Consider the following 9,354-nt stretch of genomic DNA (forward strand, 5'->3'; position numbering starts at 1 on the left):
TCTACCTGAAAAAAATAAAGCAAAAAAAAAAAAAAAAAAAAGAGGTGGGGGGCCGGAGGGGTGGCTCAAGTAGTCTAGAACGCACAAGGCCCTGAGTTCGCCTCCCAGTACCGATGAAAACTAAAACCAACTAACCAAATCAAAACAACAGGAACAAAAAACCCCAGAGATTGGAGGGCTGGGGTGAAGCTCAGGGGTAGAATTCTTGCCTGGCACACTCAAGATCCTGACCCATTCCCTAATCAGGAAAGATGGGATAGAGGGAAAGAGTGGGGGTTGAGGGAGAAAGGGAAAGAAGAAGGAGGAGAGGGGGGGAGGGAGGGAGGGACAAAGTCCACTTTTCCAGGGTGGGGACTGGGTGGGGAGGCCTCCTGGCTGTCTGCCTCAGTGTCTGCAGTGAGCGTCTGGGTGGTGAGGGGACAAAGAATGCTGGAGGGTCATCTGGGTCTGGACAAGGCCATGCGTGCATGGAGCTGAAGGGTTGGCGGGTGGATTCTAGGTGCTACAAAGGAAGACCAAGCTCCAGTCACCACCTGTGAGGGGAGAGGAGAAGGGCTCAGTCAGGGGGGAGGAGATAGGAAAGTTGGCCCAGGCAGGGGCTGCAGACCTCTTGGGATTGGCTGAGAACACTGTGACTATCCACAATGGTAGATAAGGCTGGACAAATGACCATCTGCTTCAGTCCTTGGAATATCATTTAGTGGACAAAATCCCAGGCAGGTGCCTTATACAGCTGAGCCCAATTCCTTTAGGTCCACTGTGGTTGTACGCTGGGGATGGCTCAAGCCCCAGCCTCAGTACCTGTGAACGTGGTTTATTTGGACGTAAGTCTCTGGGATGTGGAGCTTTGGAATGAGGTCACACTGGTAAGCAGTGGGCTCCAATCCAGCAACTTGTGTCCTCCAAAGATGTGGGAAACCTGGCCCCAGACACAAAAAGTGGGCCTTGAAAAGAGGGCAGAGGGCAGAACGATGCAGCCACAAGCCAAGGAATGCCAGAGATTGCTGGAAGCTACCAGAAGCTGGAGAGAGAGAGAGGCCGGGAGCATACTCTTCCCTCACCTCAGCAGGTGCAGGGCCTCCACATCTGTACTTCACCCTTGTAGCCTCCAGAGCCTCCGGCCTGGTTGAAAATGGTTACCAGATGAGAGCAAAGTATCACCATTTTTTTATGATTAAAAAAAATAAACCAGGGGCTGGGAAGGTGGCTCAGTGGTAGAGGGCTTGCCTTGCATGACTGAGGCCCTGGGTTCGATTCCTCAGCACCACATAAGAAAAAAGAAAAAGCCGGAAGTGGAGCTGTGGCTCAAGTGGTAGAGCGCTAGCCTTGAGCTGAAGAGCTGAGGGACAGCGCCCAGGCCCAGAGTTCAGGTCCCCACGACCGGACCCAAAAAAAAAAACAGTTCTCTTCACTTTTAGAAAGCATTTTGTCTTGTTCCTGTGCCTTTGAAACAGCACAAGCTCAGGAGCAGGGAGCAGGAGACCTGAGTTCAAGTCTTGGCTCTGCTCCCATGCCTGCTGTGAGCCTGAGGCTTTTCGTTCTTTTCAGATTGAGAGGATGGGACCACTCCGGCTGCTCCCACATGAAGTTCTATGGGAAATCCTGGAATTACGTATCTGATTTCATTTGAAGAACAGGCTCCGGGATTTAAAAGAAAAGTCTGAAATGTACAGTGGAGTTTCTCGGTGTGGTCTCCCCCACACACCTCCCATCCCCACCCCTGCAACCCCTATGTCCTGAGTCTGAGTCTGAATGACTATGCCATCCTCTTCCACTCAGCCTGCTTAGAAGCTAAGGCCAAGCTTCTGCTCTGCCCCTTGATTCCTGAGACCTGGCCTCTGTTAGCCACACCTGTTACTGTCCATGGATGTGATGTTTTTGGCCGAATCCCAAATATCGATTACTTCCCAACAAGGCCTCAAGACCTCACTGCTATTTATGGACAGTGTAGCAGTCAGCTACTTTTACATAACAAACAGCTCCTGGTTGATGGCTTTGAACAATAATCATTCACAATTTACACTCACAAATCACATAGCTAAGTTGACTAAGCTGCTGTAAACAGTTGCCTCTGGCTCAGTTCCTTGTGCTATCCTATCCTGGCAATCCAGCAAGATACTCTGGCAGGATCTCACCACAGTGGCACAAGTTCAAGATCAGGAGGGGAATATACAAGGTCTCTTGAGGCCAAAGCTTGCAGCCAGCACACCATCCCCTCCGTCACAGCCTACTGGCCAAAGCAGGTGTGCAGGACAGTGGGGCTTGGGGATGGGAAATGAATGAGGACCTCCCTACTCTGCCTGCAGTTTGGAAACGGTGCAAAACAGCTGTGTTGCAAAAGAAGGGAAGAGGAACACATCACTTTCTTCCACTAGGCTCCACCTCTTAAAGGTACCACCTTCCAATAGTGCCCTTTTATATCACATGGGCCTTTGTGGGGCACTAATTCAAATCATAGCAAGGCCTAATGAATACAGAATTCATATTCACTGCATCTATTTGTAACCTTATTATACATAACTTAATATACAATATTTTCATTGTGAAATGCAACATACAGAGAAGAGTGCATAAAATATAAATGTACATCTTACCCAACAATAACCAAGTAACTATTCCTATAAACACCCCTCAAGATTGAAAGCCAGAACCCCAAGCTCCCTCTGCAAGGAAACATCCTTGCCTCTGGGAAGTGGTGACTACTACTACTGTCTGGAATTATTTTTTTCTGGTACAGGTGTTTGAACTCAGGTCCTTGTACTTGCTCACCTCGCTAGACTGGCACTCTACCTCTTGAGCCACAACTCTAGCTCTGATTTTTGCTGATTATTTGACAGACAGAGTCTGGGTGGGGTTTTTTTTTCTGTTCTAGCTAGCCTCAAACCACAATTTTCTAGACCTCAGCCTCTAGAGTAGTTAGGATAGCAGTTGTGAGCTGCTAGCACACAGCAGCAACTACTATCTGGACTTTCGTTCAAACATGGTCATTTTTTTCTTTGCTTGTTTATTTTTAACTTTTAAGTGTGTGGTAGTTAATCTTACATCAGTTCTCCCAAGACACAGGATGCCTGCCTATCTGTGAGGGTGGCTCTGGAAGAGATCAGCATTGCTGTTGGCAGACCAGGTACAACAGAGGGCCCCAATTCTTTCAGAGTGGAGGAACAGTAGATCAACCTTTAGTTCCTGGTTCCTACACCTCAGCCTCCACCTCTGGCTGCCAGATCTCCAGCAGGCAGACAACATTGTCTGACTTCTCAGCCTCCATGAGCCAAAACTTTCTAATGCATCTCTTTGTGGATGTCTATCATCTGTCATTTGTCATCTATATATTGTCTATCATGCATCTATTATCTAGTCTATCATCTATTATCTATCTGTTGTCTATCTATCTGTTGTCTATCTATCGTCTATCTAAATCTATCTGTCATCTGTTAGTCTATCTATTTCCTGGTGGCTCTGTTTCTCTGGGGAACCCTCACACCTCTATGGAAGTTCACCATTTAAATCAAGATTCTTTAACACTGTCATGGCCTTTGCCTGTTCTTGACCTTCAGGCAATGGAACCAAAGTCTTGTGTGCCTGGCTTCTTTTACTCAGCCTGTGAAATTACACTTCCTTGTGCTTCTGAGCTGTGGAATGTCCTGGAGGTGAGCATGCCACTTTATTGTGGATGAGTACCTGGATTGACCCCAGGTGGGCACACTCTGGTCCTGAGGTGGGATCAGCTCGCTCTCCTGGATCAGGGTGCTCTCTCCCAGCAAGTGGAGGTCCCTTTATGTTGAGTCTTAGAAGATGGCACCAAGTTTATCCAAGCGCCAGTACCCAGTTGGGCTGTAACAACAAACAAGGTTATTCCTCTTTCTTCCCCTTCCTTCCATTGAGCCATTCATTCTGGACTGGGCCTGGGCATCTCCTGGTAAGAAGCATAAATTCTGGACACGGGTGGCTCATGCCTGTAATCCTAGCTACTTAGGAGGCTGAGACCTAAGGATCGCCGTTCCAAGCCAGCCTAGGCAGCAAAGTCCATGAGACTCCAATTAACCACCAGGAAACCGGAAGTGGCTCTGTGGCTCCAAGTGATAGCATGCTCACCCCGAGCAAAAAGCTCAGGGACAGGACTTGAGTTCAAGCCCCACGACCGAAACAAAACGGGGAGGGGGGGGGGCGCGGGTGGCTTCCCTGTGTGCGCTCTCCCCCTCCTGCAGCCCAGATCTGCCCCCCCCCCCCCAGGTCCTAGATGGGTGTAGGGAGGAGCCTCTACTGGGCCCCTCCGCTCCCCATTAGGAAAGGCAGCTCCCGCGAGGAATCTGGCAGGGTGGGGGGGGTCCCCTTGCAGGCGGGCCCCTGGGGTGCAGGAAGCGAACAGGACAGAAAGCATCCCAAGGGGGATGCGTCCAGCCCCCACGAAGAGAGAGACGGAGGCAGCCCTGCGCCAGCGCCGTCCCAGCGACGCCCTTCCCGCCCCGCTTCCATCCGCTTGGCGAAGTCTCTCCGGTTCTCCACGGTCAGGATTGCGCCGAGCCGCCAGGCGGCAGCACCCTCTGCCGGCCGCCCTGTGAATGGCTGGATGGGCCACAAGGTCCCTCCTCTCTCTACCTGCTCAAAGGAACAGAGTTGAAACAAAAATAGTTTAAATGTCAGGGTTGTGGAAGGCTCAGAGACAGAGAAATTAGTAATAGAAAAAGCATGGAAGTGTAGATGATTCCTAAATACATATTTCTCTGGTCAATTTCAAAGTTAAATTTCTGTCTGGTAATGTGGCTTAGTGGCAGAGTGCTTACCTAGCATGCCTGAAGCCCTGGGTTCCATTCCTCAGTACCACAGAAAAGGCCAGAAATAGCACTGTGGCTCAAGTGGTAGAGTGCTAGCCTTGAGCAAAAGAAGCTCAGGGACAGTGCCCAGGCCCTGAGTTCAAGCCCCAAGACTGGCACACACACAAAAAATACCACTAAGCAAATGGGAAGAAATGTACATATCCCCCGGTGTGGAAGAAATAGCTGTATTGTCAAAGCTCATAGAATTCACAAACTTTATAGACCATGATAATGACAATTTGCCTCATGAAGGTTAGAATGTGTTTGTGACTCTAAGTATCACTATCCCACAATACTGTGAAATTTATGTAATCACTTAATGACAATAAAAATATGAAAGAAAAAAGTAAAATTTAAGCTGAGCACTGGTGGCTCACACCCATAATCCTAGCTACTCAGAAGGTTGAGATCTGAGGATCATGGTTCAAAGACAGCCTGGGCAGGAAAGTCCATGAGACTCTTATCTCCAATTAACCACCTAAAAACCAGAAGCGGAGCTGTGACTCAAAGTGGTAGAGCACTAGACTTGGGCAAAAAGAGCTCAGGGACAGCATCCTAGCCCTGAGTTTAAGCCCCACAAATGAACCCCCCAAAAAAAGGAAATTTTAAACAGATTAAGAAGAGTCAAAAGAAGTGTTTAGAAACTGAGAAATCTGGGGCTGGGAAGATGGCTCAGTGGTAGAGCGCTTGCCTTGCATGCCTGAGGCCCTGGGTTCTATTCCTCAGCACCACATAAGCATAAAGAAAAAAGCTGGAAGTGGTGCTGTGGCTCAAGGGGTAGAGCGCTAGCCTTGAGCTGAAGAGCTGAGGGACAGCGCCCAGGCCCAGAGTTCAGGCCCCACTACCGGACCCCCCCCCCCAAAAAAAAAGAAACTGAGAAATTTCCAGTTAGAGGTAGATGTCAGACTGCAGAAATACAGAAAGACACACCATTTTGCCTGAAAGAATGAGAAAAGAAAAGGGAGAGGGAAGAGGGAGAAGGGAGGGAAAGAGGGCAGGGAAGGGGGAAAGGGAGAGAGAAAAGACTTGGATGAGAAAGTTTCAATGTTTGGATCCAATCTGGCTTGAAATTAGTCAATATCCTGGGTTTTTCTGGCAATAAATTGCTATCTTGCCAGCTGAATTCAGGATTGTCTCGTGTTTCATGGCTACAAAGCACGTTCACTTTGCAATGCCCCATTCACTAACAGTGAAGAGCCAAGGTGCTCTGTTCACCTTCGAGCACAGCCAGCAGACTCCCCGAGCCCCTGGGTCAGAGGCTGTTCTGGACTGGAGATGGAAATTCCACTCCCCATGCAGAGCTCCACTTGGTAGCTTGGTGGCTGCCCTTATATCACCCGTGACTCCATTGAATGGCACCTCCTGAGAAGCCTTCCTTGACCTCTGGTTAGGGGACAATTCTGTCCAACCTCTGAGTGCCCTATGAGCTGCCTCAAGGGCAGGTACACATCTGTCTTAAGACAGGCCATACTCGGCTCTTCCCAGAATCTGAGGCAGGACAGGAGTGCCACAGGTCTGTGTGTCCACAGAGCCAGTGGGTGGATGGCTGGGGAGTGCCAGGCCTGTATGGCCCCTGACTGGGAAAGGAGCTGAGCGGGCTCACTGGCCGCCTCTCAGCTAGATGGGCTGAGACACCCATCCAAGGATCTGCTGTAGAATCAGGCTTTGCATTCCCTCCCTCTTGCCAGATGTCAGACTTAAGTCAGACACTGGAGCCTGGATGCCACCTCTGTGAGACATTGAAGGCTGAGGCTAGGTGGCCAAAATCAAAGCAGATCCCCAATTTCAGAGCTGGAGAGCAAGCAGAGCTGAGCCTAGAGCTTGGGGGTCGCAGGCAAGCAGCAGGCAACAGAGCCACAGGTTTGCATGAGTCAGACCCACGTGGTCTGTGACAGCACTGGACACAGAATCAGACACTTATTTCCTGGATGGTGTTTTCCATGGGAAGCCTCAGCTTACCAATCACAACCACTGCATTTGCTTCTTTGTCCCTAGCCCTAATTTTTCCATTAGCCAAGGACCCACAGCAGCCTGTCTGGGTAGAGGCCCACTGGGGCCTCTTAACATTGTAGGTTTCTTGGTGTTTATCCAGCTGCCATCGAACTACAGCAGGTAACTCTGATTTGTTACTTGGGGGTAGTAAGAGGAAGTTTCTTTTTGAAATAAATTTGCATACGTAAAAGGAGATTGCCAAAAGGAAAGGAGCAAGTGGCAGGTTACAACACAGTTGATTGCATTGTTGGTCCCTAAAGGCAAGGGACATTGACTGAGTGAAAATACAGGCATGGTGGAGTGAGCCAGTGCAGCCTGGCTCTGGAATCTGGGAGAAGCCATTGGGGACAGGCCAGCTGGGACAGATTGGGAGTCCTACCTCTGCCGGCAGGTGGCACTGGTTCTGGCTTAGCTGTTCAAAGGTAGTCCCAGCTCAGGATTAGCAGTGGGAAGTAGAGGCAAGGACATGCTAATTTTGGGGTCTGAGTCCCCCTGAACCAAGTCTCCAGTCAGGAAGCCAAGCCAGATCTGGCTGGGTGGCTCCCCAGGGAGTCTTGGGACTTGGACCCAGAATTATTCTTGGGCTCATGCCTCTGAGAGCACCCTGATGTGGGACACCCCAGGGCTGGCCCTGGCCCTGTCTCACTGTGACCTTGAGTGAGTCGCCTCCCCTTCTGCTTTCCTCTCTGTAGACAAAGGTGAGTGAGATGACCTTGAAGGGTGGGACCAGGTGAGAGGACCGGGGACATGACTCCTCTCCTCTTCTCTGCACCAAATAGCCCTGAGCTGTTTCCTGCTTTTCCAATAGGCAGTTGTGTGACCCCCAGACACATCCCATAACCTCTCAGGCATCCATGTAAATCCACGTAATGGGGCAAGAACATGGCCCATGCAGAGACGGCACGTAGCCCCCTGGACATGGGTTTCTTTTTTTTTTTTTTAGTTTAATTTTATTTGTGAACATACTGTACAGAGGGGTTACAATTACATGGGCAGGATAATGCGTACATTTCTTACCAAGCATTGCAGCCTCCTCCTTTGGTTTACCCTTCACATCCCTTCCCAGCCTCCCCCCTCCCCCCCAATCCCAGTCCTTCTCCTTCCCCCCCTTCCCCCCCCGCCCCCCCCCCCCCCGCACCGACGTTGTAAAGCTCGTTTTGGACATGACAACTTGTACTTCTCATTGTTGCAACAGGTCCACCTGTATCCTTAAACAACTGGTTTTTCCCCATCTCCTCCACAAGTTATACTGACATCAAATATAGTGAAAGCAGGGGGAGGGACATACAAAGCAACAAAGAGATAATCTTATAAATGCGTTAGAAACACATGCATGAAAGAAAAAAACATTAAAATACATATCTAAGGGTTCATTTTCCTGACATCACATTATCTGACCTTTTCTGCTTGACTCATACATATACTAGATATTGCAAATAAGGGAAACCATGGGACCTATGTTTCTTTGGGCCTGGCTTACTTCACTTAGTGTAATTTTTTCCAAGTTTTTCCATTTCCTAACAAATGGGGCAATGTCATTCTTTCTGATGGAGGCATAGAATTCCATTGTGTATATATACCACATTTTCTTGACCCATTCATCTACTGAGGGGCATCTGGGTTGGTTCCATATCTTAGCTATGGTAAATAATGCTGCAATAAACATTGTTGTGCTGGTAGCTTTAGTGTGGTCTTGTTTGTATACATTTGGGTAAATGCCCAAAAGTGGGATTGCTGGGTCATAGGGGAGTTCTATGTGAAGTCTTTTGAGGAACCTCCATACTGCTTTCCAAAGTGGTTGAACAAGTTTACATTCCCACCAACAATGAAGTAAGGTTCCTTTCTGTCCACATCCCCTCCAGCATCTGTTGTTGTTAGAGTTCTTGATTTTTGCCGTTCTAACTGGGGTGAGGTGATATCTCAATGTTGTTTTGATTTGCATTTCTTTTATGGCTAGGGATCTTGAACATTTCTTCATGTGTCTATTGGCCATCCTTCTTTCTTCTTCAGAGAAGTTTCTCTTTAAGTCTTTCGCCCACTTATTTATTGGGCAGTTGTTTCTTTGAGGATTTGTTGTTGGGGGGTTTAATTTTTTGAGTTCCAAGTATATTTTAGATATGAGACCCTTTGGACATGGGTTTCGTGGAGTGCCTTGTCCTGTCTCTAGGGAGTACTATGGGGCTCAGTCTTATCTGGGCCCGACCCAAGTGCCACCAGAGTTGGGGTCCTTTGATGTGGCAATGATGTAAAAAGAAGATGGTGTCAAAATCAGAATTGGGACTTCAGCTTGAGCTGAAGTGGAGGAACCCAGGCTACTTTCTGACCAAGATCAAGGCAAGCTTTTATTGCTTTGTTGGAATGGGTAAATTCTCATTGGCCATTGGCACAAGGCTCTGGAACCACGTGCCCAGAACCAGTTCATGCTGTGTCTGTGAGGTGGGCACCTGGAGTTGGCTGCTCCCTAGAGCTCCAGCCTGGAATGAGTTACCTGTGGAGAAGAGGGGCTGTGCAGGGGTAGACCGGAGGACACTGGCCTGCCCAGGCTGTG

Source organism: Dipodomys spectabilis, unplaced genomic scaffold, assembly GCF_019054845.1.
Source record: "Dipodomys spectabilis isolate Male_0828 unplaced genomic scaffold, ASM1905484v1 ptg000165l, whole genome shotgun sequence".
Lineage (NCBI taxonomy): Eukaryota > Metazoa > Chordata > Mammalia > Rodentia > Heteromyidae > Dipodomys > Dipodomys spectabilis.